The sequence below is a fragment of the Podarcis erhardii genome (genome assembly GCF_964252035.2).
Source record: "Podarcis erhardii genome assembly, chromosome: 2".
In the NCBI taxonomy this organism is placed as follows: Eukaryota; Metazoa; Chordata; class Lepidosauria; order Squamata; family Lacertidae; genus Podarcis; species Podarcis erhardii.
The window spans coordinates 111,561,736-111,579,655 of record NC_138498.1 but is presented as its reverse complement, the minus strand read 5'-3'; the positions used below and the strand labels follow the sequence as shown (position 1 = coordinate 111,579,655).

Below are 17,920 nucleotides of genomic sequence, written 5' to 3'. Positions count from 1 at the left end.
TTCTTAACCTGAAACTGTTCTTAACCTGAAGCACCACTTTAGCTAATGGGGCCTCCTGCTGCTGCCGCACTGCCGGAGCACGATTTCTGTTCTCATCCTGAAGCAAAGTTCTTACACTGAAGCACTATTTCTGGAAGTGTATGTAACCTGAAGCATATGTAACCCAAGGTACCACTGTATATGATTTGTTTTTAGAATTTAAAAGAGAACTTTTTCGGGTAAAGGAAAATGTTGTTAACACAGTTTCTCAAATTTGGAAAAACACCAATTTACATTCAGAGGCTGTGGGACGATTTAAAGAGGGGAACATACAAACCACTAAGGTGAGAATAGTAGAGGAGCGAGGTTTGAGGAAAATGCAAGGGAAAGGAAGGGTGGTCCCAGATAAAAATGGCACCCTGTGTGAATTAATTTGGGAGGCTTTGACTGTGATGAAGATGAAACAGGAAAGGAGGGCAAATTGTATAAAGGCTACTATGTGGTGGCAATGTAAAGTTATCAAAAAGGCATGGGAAATGACATACAAAGACTTGAAGACAATGTTGAAAGTGATTTTTGTTTCTTAAAAAAACAAAACCGGAAGCTATGATAATGGGAGGAACAGGACCTAATGGACTTATGGAGCGAAAGACTTTGTCCCTGTACCTGAGTCTGGACGCCAGGCCAAGATCAGCCCATCCCTACAGAAGGAAGAAGCCACTGCCAAAGAAGATAAAGAAAATTGGCGAAACAAACTAGTGAACATATTAGATAATTTGAAACCCAAGAAAGAAAATGCAGTGTTATTTTTTTCTTAAAAAAGGAAAATGTTTAATGCATAATTTTTGAGGGTTGTGTATAGACTTTTACCTTAGTAGAACTTTTAAAGGTCACTCGTATTAAGATGAATAAGGTTTTAAAATTGGATTGTTAAGATTATAAGACTTTATAGACATTAGCATGCTCAAAGCATAAAACAATGGAACCAAGAAAGGGAGGGAAGTCAATTGAGTTAAGATTTATGATTTGAATTTTTGTTTGTGATGTTTTTGTTTGTTTGTTTTTTCTTGTTATTATAAAATTAATACAGTGGTACCTCAAGTTAAGTACTTAATTCATTCCGGAGGTCCGTTCTTAACCTGAAACTGTTCTTAACCTGAAGCACCACTTTAGCTAATGGGGTCTCCTGCTGCCGCCGCGCCGCCGCTGCATGATTTCTGTTCTCATCCTGAAGCAAAGTTCTTAACCTGAAGCACTATTTCTGGGTTAGCGGAGTCTGTAACCTTAAGTGTATGTAACCCGAGGGACCGCTGAACTATACATCCTACACAAGCCTCCTTTTTTTCTTCCTTTTCAACATTAGGTGCTCCTTTGTATTCAGATCAGGCCTCAGTACAATGATGTAGCATTTGGGAAGGAACATGAAACCCAATAAACCACCACTGGAAGCCAAGATGGAAAGGACCTGCAAAAATGTCATGTTGTTTCCTTTGCTGCCCACATACACTAGAAAAGTACAGACCCAAATGCTGCCAAACGTTACCGTGCCCAAAGTGATAAACTTGGTTTCTTGGAAACCCCAAGGTAGTTTCATGGTTAAGAAAGCAACACCAAAAGAAGCAGTAGCCAGAAGGCCTACGTAGGTAAAGGTATAATGAAATACAGCGGCAGAACCTTCATTGCATTGCAATACTATCTGTCCAGCTGTGGATCCCTTGCCAAATTCTGGGAAGGGAGGAGATATTCCAGTGAAGACCAGGAGGATGACAAACGGAACGACGGAACAGAAAAGGAAGATCGCATTTGGCAAATTCTTTTCCACCCATTTGCTGACGGTGTTCCCTGGCTTTGTGGCCATGAATGCCAACAGCACAGTGGTCATTTTTGCCAGAACAGAAGAGAGGGTGACTGAGATGCATGTGCCGAAAACTATTTGACGGAGAATGCAGTTGAGCTTTTTAGGCTGGCCAAGGAATACAAAGGAGGACAAAAAGGAAAGCAGGAGAGAAACAAGGAGGATGTAAGTGAGGTTTCGATTGTTGGCTTTAACAAATGGAGTGTCCCTGTATTTAATGAAGATTTTCAGAATACAACCTGTGGCAAAGCACAAGAACAGGGCAAAGAAAACCAAAGTAATCCCTAGGGGTTCTTCATAGGAGAGGAAGACTATGGTCTTGGGAAAACATTGATCCCTCTCATTGTTTGAGTATTTATCTTCCGGGCAGTGGTGGCAATGATCTGCATCTGAAAGAAATAAACCCAAATGATTTCAATCAATCAATCAATCAATCAATCAATCAATCAATCAAATTTATTATTTATACCTCGCCCATCTGGTTGGGTTTCCCCAGCTACTCTGGGCAACAGAATTAAAATTTAAAAAATGATAAAACATCAAACATTAAAAACTTCCCTAAACAGGACTGCCTTCAGATGTCTTCTAAAAGTCAGATAGTTGTCTATTTCCTTGACATTTGACGAGAGGGCATTCCACAGGGCGGGCACCACTACAGAGAAGGCCCTCTGCCTGCTTTCCTGTAATCTCACTTATCACAGTGAAGGAGCTGCCAGAAGGTCCTCGGAGCCGGACCTCAGTGTCCGCACTGAGCGATGGGGGTGGAGCCACCATGTATTTCCCCTTGGTGCTCAAGTAAGTTGGCACAAAGGAGACCCAAACACTGCAAAACACCAGCGTGCTGAAGGTGATAAACTTGGCTTCGTTCAAACTGCCAGGGAGCTTCCTGGCGAGGAAAGCCACAGTAAAAGAGATGGCAGCCAGAAGGCCCATGTAGCCAAGGGCAGAATAGAACATAATGATGGACCCTTCATTGCACTCTTGAATTGTCTGTGTGACCTGGGAATCCATGTCCAGTTCTGGGAAGGGGGGATACCTTCCGATCCAGGCAATACAGATGCCAAACTGAAAGGCAGAACCAAAAAGGACAATAGCATTCGCCAAACTCTTTCCCACCCACTTGCTAATGCTGTTCCCTGGTTTTGTGGCCATGAATGCCAAAACCACAGTTATAGTTTTTGCCAGCACAGAAGAGACGGCGACCGAGAAGATGGTCTGAAGGCAGTTTGACGGAGAAGGCAGGTGACCTTTTGAGGCTGGCCAATGAAAACAAAGGAGGACAAAAAGAAAAGCAGGAGAGAAAGGAGCCTTGTAAGTATTTACATATGACTGTTGTAAACCGCTCTGATACTTTTTAAGAATATGTATATATAAAATGACTGCTGAAATGTGGCTGAACTATACATCTGACACAACCCCCTTTCCCCCCTTCCTTTTCATCATTAGGTGCTCCTTTGTATTCAGATCAGGTCTCAGTACAATGATGTAGCATTTGGGAAGGAAGATGTAACCCAATAACCCACCACTGGAAGCCAAGATGAAATAGACTTGCAAAACTGCCATGTTTTTTCCATCGGTGCCTGCAAAGACTGGCAAAGTGAAGACCCAAACCCAGCCAAGCATTAGCATGTTCAAAGTGATATACTTGGTTTCTTGGAAACCCCATGGTAGTTTCATGGTTAAGAAAGCAACACCAAAAGAAGCAGTACCCAGAAGGGCTATGTAGAGAAAGATAGAATAAACTATAGTGGCAGAACCTTCATTGCATTGCAATACTATCTGTCCAGCTGCGGGATCCTTGCCAAATTCTGGGGAGGGGGGAGAAATTCCAATGAAGACCAGGCAGATGACCAACTGAATGACGGAACAGAAAAGGACGATCGCATTTGGCAAACTCCTTCCCACCCATTTGCTGACGCTGTTCCCTGGCTTTGTGGCCATGAATGCCAACAGCACAGTGGTCATTTTTGCCAGAACAGAAGAGAGGGTGACTGAGATGCTTATGCTGAAAGCTATTACACGGAGAATGCAGTTGAGCTTTTGAGGCTGGCCAAGGAATAGTAAGGAAGATAATAAACTAAACAGAAGGGAAACAAGGAGGATGTAAGTGAGGTTTTGATGGTTTGCTTTAACTATTGGAGTTCCTTTGTATTTAATAAAGATTCCAAGAACAGAAGCTGTGATGAAACACAAGAACAGGGCAAAGAAAGCCAGGATAATGCCCACAGGTTCTTCATAGGAGAGGAAGACTATAGTTTTGGGAAAACATTGATCCCTCTCATTGTTTGGGTATTTATCTTCTGGGCACTGGTGGCAATGATCTGCATCTGAAAGAAATAATCCCCCGACGATTTCAGAATAATAATAATAATAATAATAATAATAATAATAATAATGCATTTCTGGGTTATTTGTGGGGCCTGCCTAGTGTTTTTGCATGAGTAGAATGTTTGCTTTTATTTAAAATGCATCACTGGATTATTTGTGGGGCATAAGAATTTGTTCATTCCCCCCCCAAAAAAAAATCTGGCCCCCAACAAGGTCTGAGGGACAGTGGAGTGGCCCCCTGCTGAAAAAGTTTGCTGACCCCTGGTCCAGATGAAGGGAAGTAATAGTACTACTCCATTCTGCCTTGTCAGACCAAACCTGGAATACTGTGTCCAGTTCTGGGGTCACAATTTAAGAAGGATATTGACAAGCTGGAATGTGTGCAGAGGAGGGTGCACAATATGATCAGGGTCTGGAAACCAAGCCTTGTGGGGAATGGTTGAGGAAGGTGTGTGTGTTTAGATTATGACTTTTGAGATCTTTGAGATCTAGGGAATCACTAGCATAGTTAAAGTCCTGGAGAAATAGTTACTCATTAGATAATGGTGTTAATGTTGAGGTGCCTAGCACTATGAACTTGACTGAAATAATTAAAAAATGTTTAGGAAACAGTAGAAGGTTGCTCCCATAATTGCTGGCGAATAAAGGTAAATTAAATACATTTCAGGTAGAATTTTGAATGGTTTTTAGTTCATACTCATGTACACTCCCGCATCCCACAGAAGGCTCAAAGTCTTAGCTTTCAATTTTAGAAAAGTAAATTGTACATCTATAAAGTTGGTAAGCAAAATATGGAGGCAGCGTTCTGTGGCTTATTAGGCAGATATTGAGGTACTGCTGTTGCATGCTATATTTAATGGTTTGATAATTTTCTTTGTTTCTGCGTTCCTGTTGCTAAGGATTTTTAGTCATTTTAGATGAACAAGCTGTAATCTGAGCCCGCTTAGAGCAACACTCTCAAGTAATGCACTTGGAAGATTGCTTGCCTAGAATTGATTCACCAGAACTCCAAATTAATATTGAAATGTGCCTCTTGAAATTCTGGATCAGAATTTAGCAAAGATGAACTTACTTTACTAACAATATTTCAGTTCAGACCAATCATGACAATTTTCATACTGAACCTGCTCCTTAACACACCACCCTCCAGGGTCTTCTGTTCCTTCAAACCCATTTACCAGTATGAGTAGAAATGGTTCCTTGTCTGCATGGGGCACAATCATAGCAGCAAATTGGTTGTCCCTCTGGCACGATCTTGCTGTATCCAGATTGGCAGCTTTCTGTACAAGTAGAATGGGGCCGTGTCTGAAGGGAATCAAGAAAGGAAAAACCTGTCTGAGGGATTTCCATAGGTACTATACCATTCTGTTTTCATGTGTCCATTCCTTGCAGAACAACTGGATCATGTTCCCATCCCTGATCTCTAAACAACCAATATATATATATATATATATATGCAGGTTTTGGTGTCCTCGGGTGTCTTCCCGTGTAAAAGTTGGGGTGTCTAGGCGACGTTTCGACGAGGTCTCACTCGTCATCTTCAGGCTGGTGCTTTCGGCTTCTTGTTACTGGAACAGAGCAGGATCTCAGTGTTTGAGTTCCTATAAATACTGTAGAGGGGGTGTGGTGTATAGCCTCCAATGTTCTGGGCAGAGAGGAAGTTCCCAGGCTAGTGTGCCTTTTCTTCTTTTGTTCCTTAATTACTTGAGAGATATCTTGAGTGATTTCTTGAGTGATATCCTGAGTACCACTTAGGTGGGTCATTAGGTGTGGATTAGTTGTTAAAGTCTTTGTGTCTTGACCTCTTGAACTTTGTGAAGAGTTTTCCTGAGAAGATGGCTGTACTGTACTTAGTTGTGCTCTGGCTTGGCTTCGTGTATAGGGGCGAGCTGTGGTTTTGTGGCTTGTGTCAGCCAGATCTGTGTAGGGATTGCAGGGGGGTGCAGCATCCGGAGGTGCCACCATGGATTGGCTACTGGATGGTGTCAAACAGACGAATAAATGCACGTATCGCAGAACACAAGAATGCCGTCAAAAAAGAAGAAAAAACTTCCTCTCTCTTCCAACACATGAAAGAAACAGGACACGAAATTAATTTTGCAGATTCCAAATTGCTCTTTAACACGGAACATCACCACAAGAGAATAATCATGGAAGCCATCGAGATAGAGAAACACCCTCACAACATGAACAAGCGTGACGACACATCCCGCTTGCCAGACATCTGGAAATTAGCCCTCCCCACAAAAACTGACACCAGATCCAGAGGCACACAGAACGCCAACACCAATCAACCACACCAGACCCAAACCCAGACCCTCTCCACAGATGAATTACAGACACCATCCAGTAGCCAATCCATGGTGGCACCTCCGGATGCTGCACCCCCCTGCAATCCCTACACAGATCTGGCTGACACAAGCCACAAAACCACAGCTCGCCCCTATACACGAAGCCAAGCCAGAGCACAACTAAGTACAGTACAGCCATCTTCTCAGGAAAACTCTTCACAAAGTTCAAGAGGTCAAGACACAAAGACTTTAACAACTAATCCACACCTAATGACCCACCTAAGTGGTACTCAGGATATCACTCAAGAAATCACTCAAGATATCTCTCAAGTAATTAAGGAACAAAAGAAGAAAAGGCACACTAGCCTGGGAACTTCCTCTCTGCCCAGAACATTGGAGGCTATACACCACACCCCCTCTACAGTATTTATAGGAACTCAAACACTGAGATCCTGCTCTGTTCCAGTAACAAGAAGCCGAAAGCACCAGCCTGAAGATGACGAGTGAGACCTCGTCGAAACGTCGCCTAGACACCCCAACTTTTACACGGGAAGACACCCGAGGACACCAAAACCTGCATTCCTGTACCCGTGAAAATCTACGAAAGCATATATATATATATATATATATATATATATATATATATATATATATAAAATTGTCCAGTAGCACCTTAGAGACCAACTAAGTTTGTTCTGGGTATAACCTTTCGTGTGCATACCCAAAACAAACATAGCTGATCTCTTTTTTTATATATTTCGACTGCGTCAGACCAACACAGCTACCAACCTGACTCTGAACAACCAAGGAGAGATTGAGGCTGAGACCAGCTGTATTGTTATTTGCTAATTTGAACAGGAGTCTTCCAGGCTCAAAGCTCACTATTACATTACGACAGCTTGTAAATTATGAATAGGTTGGATGGCCATCTGTCATGGATGCTTTAGCTGAGATTCCTGCATTGCAGGGGGTTGGACAAGACAACCCTCAGGTCCCTTCCAACTCTAGGTTTCTATGATTCCATGAATAGATTCCTCACCCGATTGAACCAGTTGGGCCACACAATGACTTCCTCATGTATAGTTAGCTCTAGACCGGAAGATGCTTGCCTCTCCAGCTTCCCAACTTTCACTCTTATGGCAGATTGGTTAGGAAATGCAACCAAATTCGCAATATCATAGTCAGCCACCAGCTCCCTATCCTCATCAAAATACCTCTCATCTATGGTAGCACTGTTGAAGTGGAGCCTTCTCAGAAAAGGGTGAAGCTAGAAAGAGAGAGATAAAATGCCAACATGTGCACTATGGGTCAATGAATCACATTCCTTCCTTCTTCCATCCTACTCTTAATTCCCCACCCCACTTCCATTCCTTAAATTGTGGACAAGATGGATTGTTTCAAGAAGTGGCAGAAAGATATTTCTAGATTTGTCTGGCAGGGCAAGAAGCCCAGAATAAAATTTAAGATATTAACTGATGCAAAGGAAAGGGGGGGATTTGCCCTGCCAGACTTTAAACTCTACTATGAATCAGCAGCATTTTGCTGGTAGAAAGATTGGCTGCTCCTTGAGAACACAGACATTTTGGATTTAGAAGGTTTTAACAATGTTTTTGGGTGGCATGCATATTTTTGGTACGACAAGGTTAAAGCACATAAAGCATTTAAAAACCATATTGTCAGGAAAGCATTGTTTAGTGTCTGGATAAGATACGAAGACTTACTGGAAAATAAAACCCCCAGGTGGCTGTCACCAATGGAAGCTAAGGCTCTGAAAAGACTCAATATGGAGGCCAAATGGCCGAAATATTGGGAAATATTGGAAAAAGAAGGAGACAAATTGAAATTGCAGAGTTTTGAGAAGTTAAAAGATAAAGTGCGAGACTGGCTTCATTATCAGATAATGGAGGCTTATAAATTGGACAGGAAAATTGGCTTCCAGGTGGAAAAATAAAAAATTGGAAACAGAATTGTTAGATCCTAAAACAAAGAACTTGTCAAGAATGTATAACTTGCTGTTGAAATGGAATACTCAGGATGAAACGGTGAAATCTGCTATGATTAAATGGGCACAAGATGTTGGACATAACATTATGTTTGCTGACTGGGAGCAGTTGTGGATCACAGGTAGGAAATTTATGGCATGTAATGCCTTAAGAGAGAATATTATGAAAATGATATATAGGTGGTACATGACCCCAGTCAAGCTTGCAAAAATTTATCATTTGCCCAATAACAAATGTTGGAAATGTAAAGAAACTGAAGGAACATTCTTTCACCTTTGGTGGACGTGCCCAAGGATTAAGGCTTTCTGGGAAATGAAATGAAAAAGGTATTTAAATATACCTTTCTGAAGAAACCAGAGGCCTTTCTCCTGGGCATGGTCGGCCAATTGGTGCCAAAGAAGGATAGAACTTTTTTTATGTATGCAACAACAGCAGCAAGAATACTCATCGCAAAGTACTGGAAGACACAAGATTTACCCACTCTGGAAGAATGGCAGATGAAGGTGATAGACTATATGGGACTGGCAGAAATGACCGGCAGAATCCGAGACCAGGGAAAAGAGTTGGTGGAAGAAGACTGGAAGAAATTTAAGGACTATCTACAGAAATATTGCAAAATTAATGAATGTTAGAATGATGTTGGACAGAAATTAAGTGGTTTCCGGCTGTAATGCTTAAGAGAACATGAAAAAAAAAAAGAAGGTTGAGAAATAAGTAATAACTAATGGTGAGGATTTGCTGAGTTAATAATTTGAATTGGAATACAAAAAGGGGAGGTGTGAGGAGGTCTGGGAAATAAGTTAAAAGAAAATAAGTAATTGAAATTCTATGTGTTTTTAATTGTTTTTTAATTTTGTATTTTTGTATTTTTGTTTTTTTTTTCTTGTTTTTGTATTATTTCGGAAATGTTAATAAATATTCTATAAAAAAACTTAATGGAAACTGATGCACCACCTGATTGCCTGAATATATTTAACTGGAAATTCCAGGATTTCGAAGTTGGGGTGCTCTGTTACTGAGCTACAGTCTCTCCTTATTGGGACAGTTTGCTGCGGCAAGCGGCTTCTGGTGGTCCTGGAGGCCAAAGGGTCATTCTGTGTCGCATTTATAGGCACAGGTCTGAGCGTTCCCCTTGCCCTCCAGTGCTTTCTTTGCAACCTCCTGCCTTTTACAAATGGCAGAAAACCCAAGTTGCCACTTGTTCCAATTCAGGGCAAAAAAGGGACTTTGACCTCTGCAAAGAAAGCTCAGGGTGAAAAGGTAAATGGGGATGAGCCCTAAGTGAACGAAAGCAGTGTGTGACAACAAGAAACCCTCCTCTCCCAGACTTCCGGGTTGGCGCCTCTGGTAATGGCGGAATTCCTCTGATCGGGAGGAATTTGCTTCATGGAAATCCGGGTCTGGCCGCCACGGCGAAGGCGGAGACCCACTAAAAATCACAGGTGGGTGAAGCCTGTGAACGTGGGATTTGGCTGGCACCTTTTGCGCCTCCCCTACTCGCGGGGAAACCTGGTTTCGGGGATCCGGAGCAACGTGGGTGAGCGGCGCGGTGCTTCGAATTGACTGCTTTTTCCACGGAGCAAAGCCGCATAGCTGTTGCCGGAGAGCGCTGACTTTTTCCTGTGGACAATTTGATCTTAAAGCAACTACCCGTGAGTAGAGTGAAGAATTGGATTTTTAAACGTCTTAATTTGACACCAAAACGGGGAGGTTCAAAACAGGAAGTCTGCCTTCCCCTTTTGTAAATAGACTGAAGCAAAGAGGCTGCAAGCTAAAGTCTTGGAAAGCCTACTGTAAAGGATTAAATTTCCATCAGTAAAAAATATTAAATCCCCCTTGGAAGCAGGAGAAGAGGGGGGAAGTTTTAGATTGTATATGCCTGCAGGAGAGAGTGAAGGAAGTTAAAATACCACCGCTCCGAACCTGGAAACGGGCTGCTAGTAAGACTGACGTCTTTTGGAATGCTCATTGACCGTGACTAGAATGTTCACTGACAGTTAGTTAAATAAGAGAAATACATTGTTTCCACTGTCTCCGTCTGCGTTTAAAAAGGAGTAAAAGTAACTGAAAATTGAAACTAAATTTATTGTTTGAACTGTGTTTAAAAAGACGAATACAAATAGAAACTGTTTCCCTCTAGAGGAAGCCTTTGAAACTGTTACAAGAGCTGAGCCGGGGGAATTTCCAGCTGCAAGATAAAAAGCTGTGAGATTCTGGGACTGACCTTGAATCAGTTAAGAATGTCGACAGAAGAGGCCTTAGTGGTCACATTAAGTAAGATAAATAACTCGCTGGAACAGCTTAACAAGAAGGTGGATGTGGTAACTACCAAAATTGATAATTTGGGACAAAAAGTGAACATCAATACAGAAACTATCCAGAAATTGATACAGGAATCTACTTTGACATGGCAAACTGCGGAGAAGGCTAGGGAGAAAGTTGTTGCCGTTGAACCTAAAGTAACACAATTGGAGAGAGAGAGAGTCCCAGCCTTACAGATGCAATTTGAGGACCATAAGTTGATACCTTCTACAACTGAATTTAAAGAAAATCAGATTTTGAGGATTAGAGCCCTACCTGAACTGGAGAAGGAGAGTTTGATGGATTTCATCATGCAGGAATTTGCTGATTTTTGGGACCTGGACTTGGGTCAAGAAGAGATTAAAATTGTGAGGGCCTTCAGACTTGGAAGAGGAGGGAAAAAAGAGAAGAACAAAATAAGAGACTGTTGGAACTACCAGAAGAACCTAGAAGAACAACAGTCAATAGTGGAAATTTTGAAAGACGTCCCGAAATATCTTTTGGATCTTAGGTTTAACTACGGAGATTTGGTTGCCCTGTTGAGAAGGAATAAAATCATCTCTAGGTGGGAGTTTCCCCAAGATCTACTCTTCAGCCTCAAAGGAAGGAAAATAAAAATAAGATCAGTAGAAGACAAAGTAAAGTGCATGTATAAATATGATGAAGACTTGCAGAAGGGACTTGGAAAAGAGTTAAGAGCATCGGACAGAAGATTACCAGGTTGATGGACTATATGGAATTGGCGGAAATGACTGGCAGAATCCGAGACCAGGGAGAAGAGATGGTGGAAGAAGATTGGAAAAAGTTCAAAGACTATTTATAGAAATATTGTAAAATTAATGAGTCTTAGAAAAATGTTGGAATGAAGTTATATGGCTTTAGCAGAAATGTTATAAGGAATTAAGTATAAATAGATTATTAGAGTATTAAAGGGAAAATAAGGTTAAAATATGTTAAGACAACTATATGACAGAAAATAGAGGAAGATGGAAAGGAATTGTTGAAACAATTAATAGAAGTGGAATACAAAAAGGGAGGTGTGAGGAGGTCGTTGAAACAAGTGAATGAAAGATAAGATATTGAAATGGTATGATGTGTGTTTTAAATTGTTTTTGTTTGGTTTGGTTTGGTTTGTTGTGTTAATGTTGTGTTGTGTAATGTTTATATATTGTATTGTATTGTATTGTTTTCTCTTCTCTTTCTCTTTCCTTTTTTGTAATTTTAAATGTAATAAATATATATTTTTTAAAAAAAAAAAAGAAACCCTCCTCTCCCTCTCTCCCTCTCTCCCTCTACCCGCCCCGTGTCTCTCTCTCACCTGCCATGGCTCTACATTCAGAACTTCCTGTCTGCCTTTTTTGGTACTCAACGTGTGGCTTGATGCAGAAGTCATTAGAGCATGCAAGGCATGCGCTGTGACATAGACAGTGCTGTAAACATTGTAGCTCTCAGCAGACATGCCTTTCCCATGCCAATCTGAGGGAAGACCTTCCAGTTTTCCCCTCCTCGTGCATCTTTTCCAGGTTTTCCTCGACCATTTGTGGTTGGGATGAGAGCAGTCCAATGTTTCTGACCAAGTATGATCCAATGTATCTTCATTGTGAGTCAAGAAAAGGTTCTGAGATTCAGACCTCTTATTTGCTTGGATGATGAAGGACAGTGCGCCATGGAAGAATTTGATATTCTGATATGCAAAAGATGAGCTTAAGGTGAAGCCCCACAGAGCTGTGGAGATCCAAACTTTTCCTACAGAAGCATTGCTTTTTCTTTCAATTTCATTTAGTGTGTGTGCCAACAGAAACATTGAGTTGGAGTCCCCATAACAAATAATCACATTGGCTTTCTTCTGTGTAAGGTTGGCTTGAAAATGTATCAAGTGTTGTTTTGCACCATTAATTTCATCAGAAGACAATTGTGGGATTCCATTTGTGAAGGCAACACAAATATCACTCTCAACAAATGTTGCCATCATGGTTTGCAGGAAGTGATCCCCATCACTATTTTTTGGAGCAAGGAGACCAACCCACGTCCAGCTGAAATGCAGGAGCAACTTCACTATCCCCATGTATTGCAGAGTTTCCTTCGGACTCATCCAGTAGGAAGAGGGGAACAGAGTTTTAGCATTCAGAATATGGTTAGCAAAACCGTAAGTGAGCTAGAAGGAGAAGAATCAATGCTTAGTGTTGCAAATAATCTGCAGACATTGCGAAATGCAAATATAGAATGTCACTTTCTCAGATCTCATGAAGAAAATAAGGATACACAAAACTATAAAAGCTCCCTATCCACTTTAACTTCAACATTCCAAAGTCCTGATATTATTACTTCTGATAATCACAACAACAACAACAAGGTGTGCTAACCCCGATAAATAAAACAGTTTTTGTGCAGTTTTGCAACTCTCAGCTTGGATTTTTTTTGTCTTGACAGCTTAACAACAGTGACTAAATGACAAGGAATCCTTTAGCAACATGGTTCCTGTTTAAGGCTTTGCAATGTTGCCCTCACATTTTGCTTTGTAACTTTCTTAATAAATTTCTGAGTCACTGACCTCTTATTTAAATTCCCTGAGAATTTAAAGTTTCTTTTATATAGGTGTCATCTTCCTAAGTGTACTACAGAGCTGCAAAAGGCAAACAGTGTGAGTTCACATGTTTGTCTCAACTTCCATGAGGCAGACATCAATGGAAAACTCCCAAACCGAGAAAAGGGTTATATACCCTTCAACCCCCATGACCCCTGTTTCAGTTACAAGAGTTAAGCAGTTAGATCTGAGATTTGCTCAGCCAGGCCTCCCCTTGTTCTCCATACCTGCGGGACCTTGTAAGCATTTAGCATGGCTGCCATCTGAAAAAAGGTTTCAAAGTCCCCTCCTTGAATAACAGCCAGGATCTTTCCATGCCTTCCACACCTGAAATTAGGGACCATCCAATGCCTGGTAGAGAGCAAGTCTACCGTGGCTTCAGAGGCTGTCCTGGCACTGAAACGATTTTCATAGATACTGTAGCCAAGGGTGATGTTAGGTAAGAGCTTGGGATTTTCATTGATCTCATTAACGGCAAACAAGATGGTCAGAATGTATTGGTGGCTCATCTCCAGTATCCTGGAATGAAAAGCAAATGTCATATCTGTTGGTGCAATGAAAAAATAGGTATCAAAGAGGAATTCCTGGATGCCAAGATCTAAGTTTGGGGCAAGTTCTCTTTGAGAGAATTCCAGCAGAGATTTAGAATCACAAAACATGCAGGAAAGTAAAGCATGGAACTCTAGTTTGTTAGTCCTGCAATATATGCCCTTCTAAGATCCTTCCAAAGTTTCCCACTTCTCCTAGCATTGAAAAAGATCACATGTTTGGTAAGTTAAAAATGGTTTACTTACAGAGTCCTCAAATGTCAGGTTTATGTTATTTTCTTTTTATATATAATTTTTTATATTACATTTTCTGTTTTACAATTTAGAGTATTCATTTAAACAGCCTTAAAATATCGACGACTTCCCTTCTTCTCTTTCCATGGTTCATTTTGCATAGCATAAATCCCTGCATATTTTACAAAAACTAATCCATTCAGGATTCCATTATTACTTCCATCAAAACTTCTTTACACTGTTGAATATATCTTAATACTGCCAACCTTTTCAAGTGTAGACAATTCCCCCCATATATTCAATAAACATTTTCTTATCTTCTTTAGACATATGTTCTTCTTGCTCTCTTATTCTATATTAGGTCCACAAGCTAAATTATTGGTAGAGGAACTCAAGAGATTCTAAGCTGGAGCAAAGCAGCTTAGCCTCTTCACACATTAAGATCATCAGGTAGGCTAGCGGGTAAAAAAGGTGAGCTAACATAGCAAGAGAGCTTACTCTATGGTCTTAACCTCTTCATGCACTAATTAGACTTGAGCATATAAGTTATATGAGGCTACTTATCACACAGTATTTGTCAAGCATATTATTATTATTATTATTATTATTATTATTATTATTATTATTATTATTATTTTTGTATACCCTATTCCAGTTGGTCTCAAGGCAGTTCACAACACAAAATTACAATATACAAAGCACAAAATACATAATAGAAATAATCAAAATACAGAATAATCAAAGCAATAAACAATAGTAATGTATACACATTTATAAGCAATACAAAAGTCCCTGAACTGTACTCCAACCTTTATAAGCAATACAAAAGTCCCTGAACTGTACTCCAACCTACAAATATAACCATCCAAATTAACATACAACATTTATAAATGATTCAACACAACCCCACCCTCCAAATAAAACAGCACCCACCCAAGTTAAAACACCACCCTTGTTAGACACTAATTTTAACACTTGGGGGGGGGGAGGCCCATGTCAATGTTCTACCACCTGCTAAAGAGCATGTTTTCCAGGGGAAAGCAGTGGGACAAAGGCAAGACTGCTCAACCCCATCCTTTTGAGGCACAGGACAAGTGTGGACAAGCCCCATGTTCATCTGCCATGACCCTTAATGGGCAACTCCATTCCATTCCACACACACAAACACACACATTTTCTGTTCCTCCTCCCCAGCAGTCAGCCAGCATTCTTTACCCACTGAGCATATTTAGTCCTTGTTGGGCTGTTTTAGAATTACAGTCCCCTTTCCGAGTTCTCCGCCATTTATTTGTACTTCTGCAAACTTTTGGTGTTCCCCCACGTCTGCTAAAGCCTCCTTCTTGCATGGGGATGAAGTCATTTCGCCTTCAAAGGGACTGGCACTCAGAGAACGAGTTCCCCATGAACACAGATATTTACATATTACACTAGAGCTGAGGTAGATTTACTCCCCTCTCACAAATGACACTTTTAAATGCCTGAAAGAAAAGAGCATATCAAGCAACTCACAGAAACCACGGTGTGAAACAGCATCTCCCGTTTTGTAACCCCAAGCAGGGAAGGTGTTTGACCAAGAACAGATGTTTGTTCCTTGGGAAATGGAGACTGTGGTGAGCAGCTTCCATTAATACAGCCAAACGAATCTTCCATTTTCATAGTCACCTTTCAAGTCGTATTTCAAAACTAAGGAGCTTAAGAAACTGATGCTCACCCCACATATAAACTGCTACAGAGAATAACAGAATTGTCTGAGGACAGTTAAAGGCTAACATGAAGGGACACTTACGGCTGGAAGTCGTGGGTGGGGTCAGACATGAAAGCATATGATGGATAGACAGCTGTTCCCGCTGGTATAACCCCAGTTATCAGGTAATCTCCAGGACTGTAATAATTATTTGGAGGTGTCCGTAGGTTTGAGTGGTTTGCATTTTCGTTCATCACTACCCCAAAGGGCAAATGGAGCAATATTAGCAGCAGGATCATTTTACACACAAGGAAGAGACACCTTCCTTCAATTAACTCCGCAATATACCCAGTCCATGCACTGGCAGAGAAATTTGCCAGGAAAAAACCATGACAGTCTTGCAAGCCTCATCCTGTGTCTAGTTTCTCAGAGGAAGAGCCCAAGCCTGGCTTCCGTGGAAAAGAAGATACAAACATCAGACCGACAGGCTAAATCTCAGCCCTCATCCTCATTACTTGAGTGTATTTATATATTTATGTTGCTCTCTTTCCAGATTTGGGGAATAAATGATCAATGATACAGGGTTATTATTATTATTCATCCCAAAGTGACCTCTGGGTAAATATAACTTATGGGACCTTGGTCACAGGAACACACATCAATGACGGTGATTTCGATAATTGCAGGGGACATATGGCCTTCTCTTTGCATACTCTCTGCGGCACATTCACAGGCGCTGGGAAGGAGAAAACCTGTTTGCAAAACTTTATGCCATGCTTTCCCTTGGGACAATTGAAGGGATGATGAAATTGAACTAAAGTTAAGTGGAGATGTGGGCAGCTCATTATTCTCCAGTTCTTGCTGAAATACATCTCTGACTATTGGCCAGGCTGTCTTGGCTGGTTGGCATTGTTGTCTAAAGTCAAGGGCACTCCCTAGCCATGTGGCAGATAGTTAACCCTTTATAGTCCAGGCTGACACTTGACAGTAGTTTCCATGGCTCTGAATACCCATGCACACTAGCCTTGCATCTAAGCAGTAATTCTCAGGTCTGTCCTCTTTGCGGAGGTTGCAGCAACATAGGGGGGGGGGGGTTGGCAGATGTCCACATCAAGTATTGACAATACACTGTGTATTTGTTGGGATGCAGCCCAGGGAATCGGGGGAAATTGGCAGGCCCCCAACTGGCCCCAGCCCACCGGCCAGTGTGCCAGATAATCTCCAGTTCTTGGATCAGCATAAACTGCGACCCTAGCTTCAGAAGCTGAGCATGCACACTCAGCAGAGTAAGTAACACTGTGCAACAGAAGTGGCAGGGGGAGGCTGTGTTGAGGATATTTACAAGCAGTTTATTCAGCATACATCAGGACAAAAGGAAAACATGTCTTCTCTCCTTCTCTCCTTCTTGTCCAAAACAAGCAGGAAGCAAAAGCTATACACAAGCTATACACCCAGCAAGCTGTGCTGGAGTGTAAACAGACATGTGACATACAACAATCATTCCTGTTCTTAAGGTGGAACGGAATATCCCAACAGTATTGTCTCCCGATGGGCTGCCCGCACACAGCCGGGAGTTGTGCCTACATGGAAGTTGCCTCTGCTCTTCTTGTTTCAATTCTCCTGAACATTTCTGTACAGTCCCGTAGCAGCCGTCCTGTACATCTGCGACATACATCCAATGGAGCTTTATGCACATGTTAGCAGAGTTCAGCAGAAAGCCAGACTGTTTAGGAATGTAGAATTGCGAAGTTCTTTATTCATTACAGCAACTTAAAACAAAATAACATGGCTAGTGTGAACAGCATCTCTTACACACATCCTCTCTTCGGAGAGAAGAAGAAAAAGGAGCGGAAGTATATTAGACAGACTTCCGTTCCCACACATACAACAGTAAGGAATGTAAACAGAGGATCACATGATCCAGCAATGGGTGAATGAAATACTAACATCCTCCCCCTTTTCATGGCGTCCTTGCTGCAGACTTAGCACATTTGCAGCTTATTTACAAACACATTCAGTTGTTCTTTATTTGACAACTTTTGACAACAAATCAACAGGAATTTCTTTTCCTGCTTTATAAGACATATTTATGAGTCCTCTCACGATACAATCC

The 17,920-nt window shown here is 41.3% G+C and overlaps 1 pseudogene across 1 annotated transcript; it reads right to left on the bottom strand.

Annotated features, from left to right (window-relative positions):
• Nucleotides 1–1,303: 1,303 nt before the first annotated feature.
• Nucleotides 1,304–16,061, bottom strand: LOC309335189 (vomeronasal type-2 receptor 26-like; annotated as a pseudogene). Its single transcript has 8 exons — nucleotides 15,910–16,061; nucleotides 13,569–13,860; nucleotides 12,076–12,912; nucleotides 7,493–7,720; nucleotides 5,244–5,442; nucleotides 3,881–4,011; nucleotides 2,606–3,090; nucleotides 1,304–1,444 (listed from the first exon to the last, which is right to left on the bottom strand). The product of its transcript is annotated as a vomeronasal type-2 receptor 26-like (transcript).
• Between the last annotated feature and the right edge of the window lie 1,859 nt (nucleotides 16,062–17,920).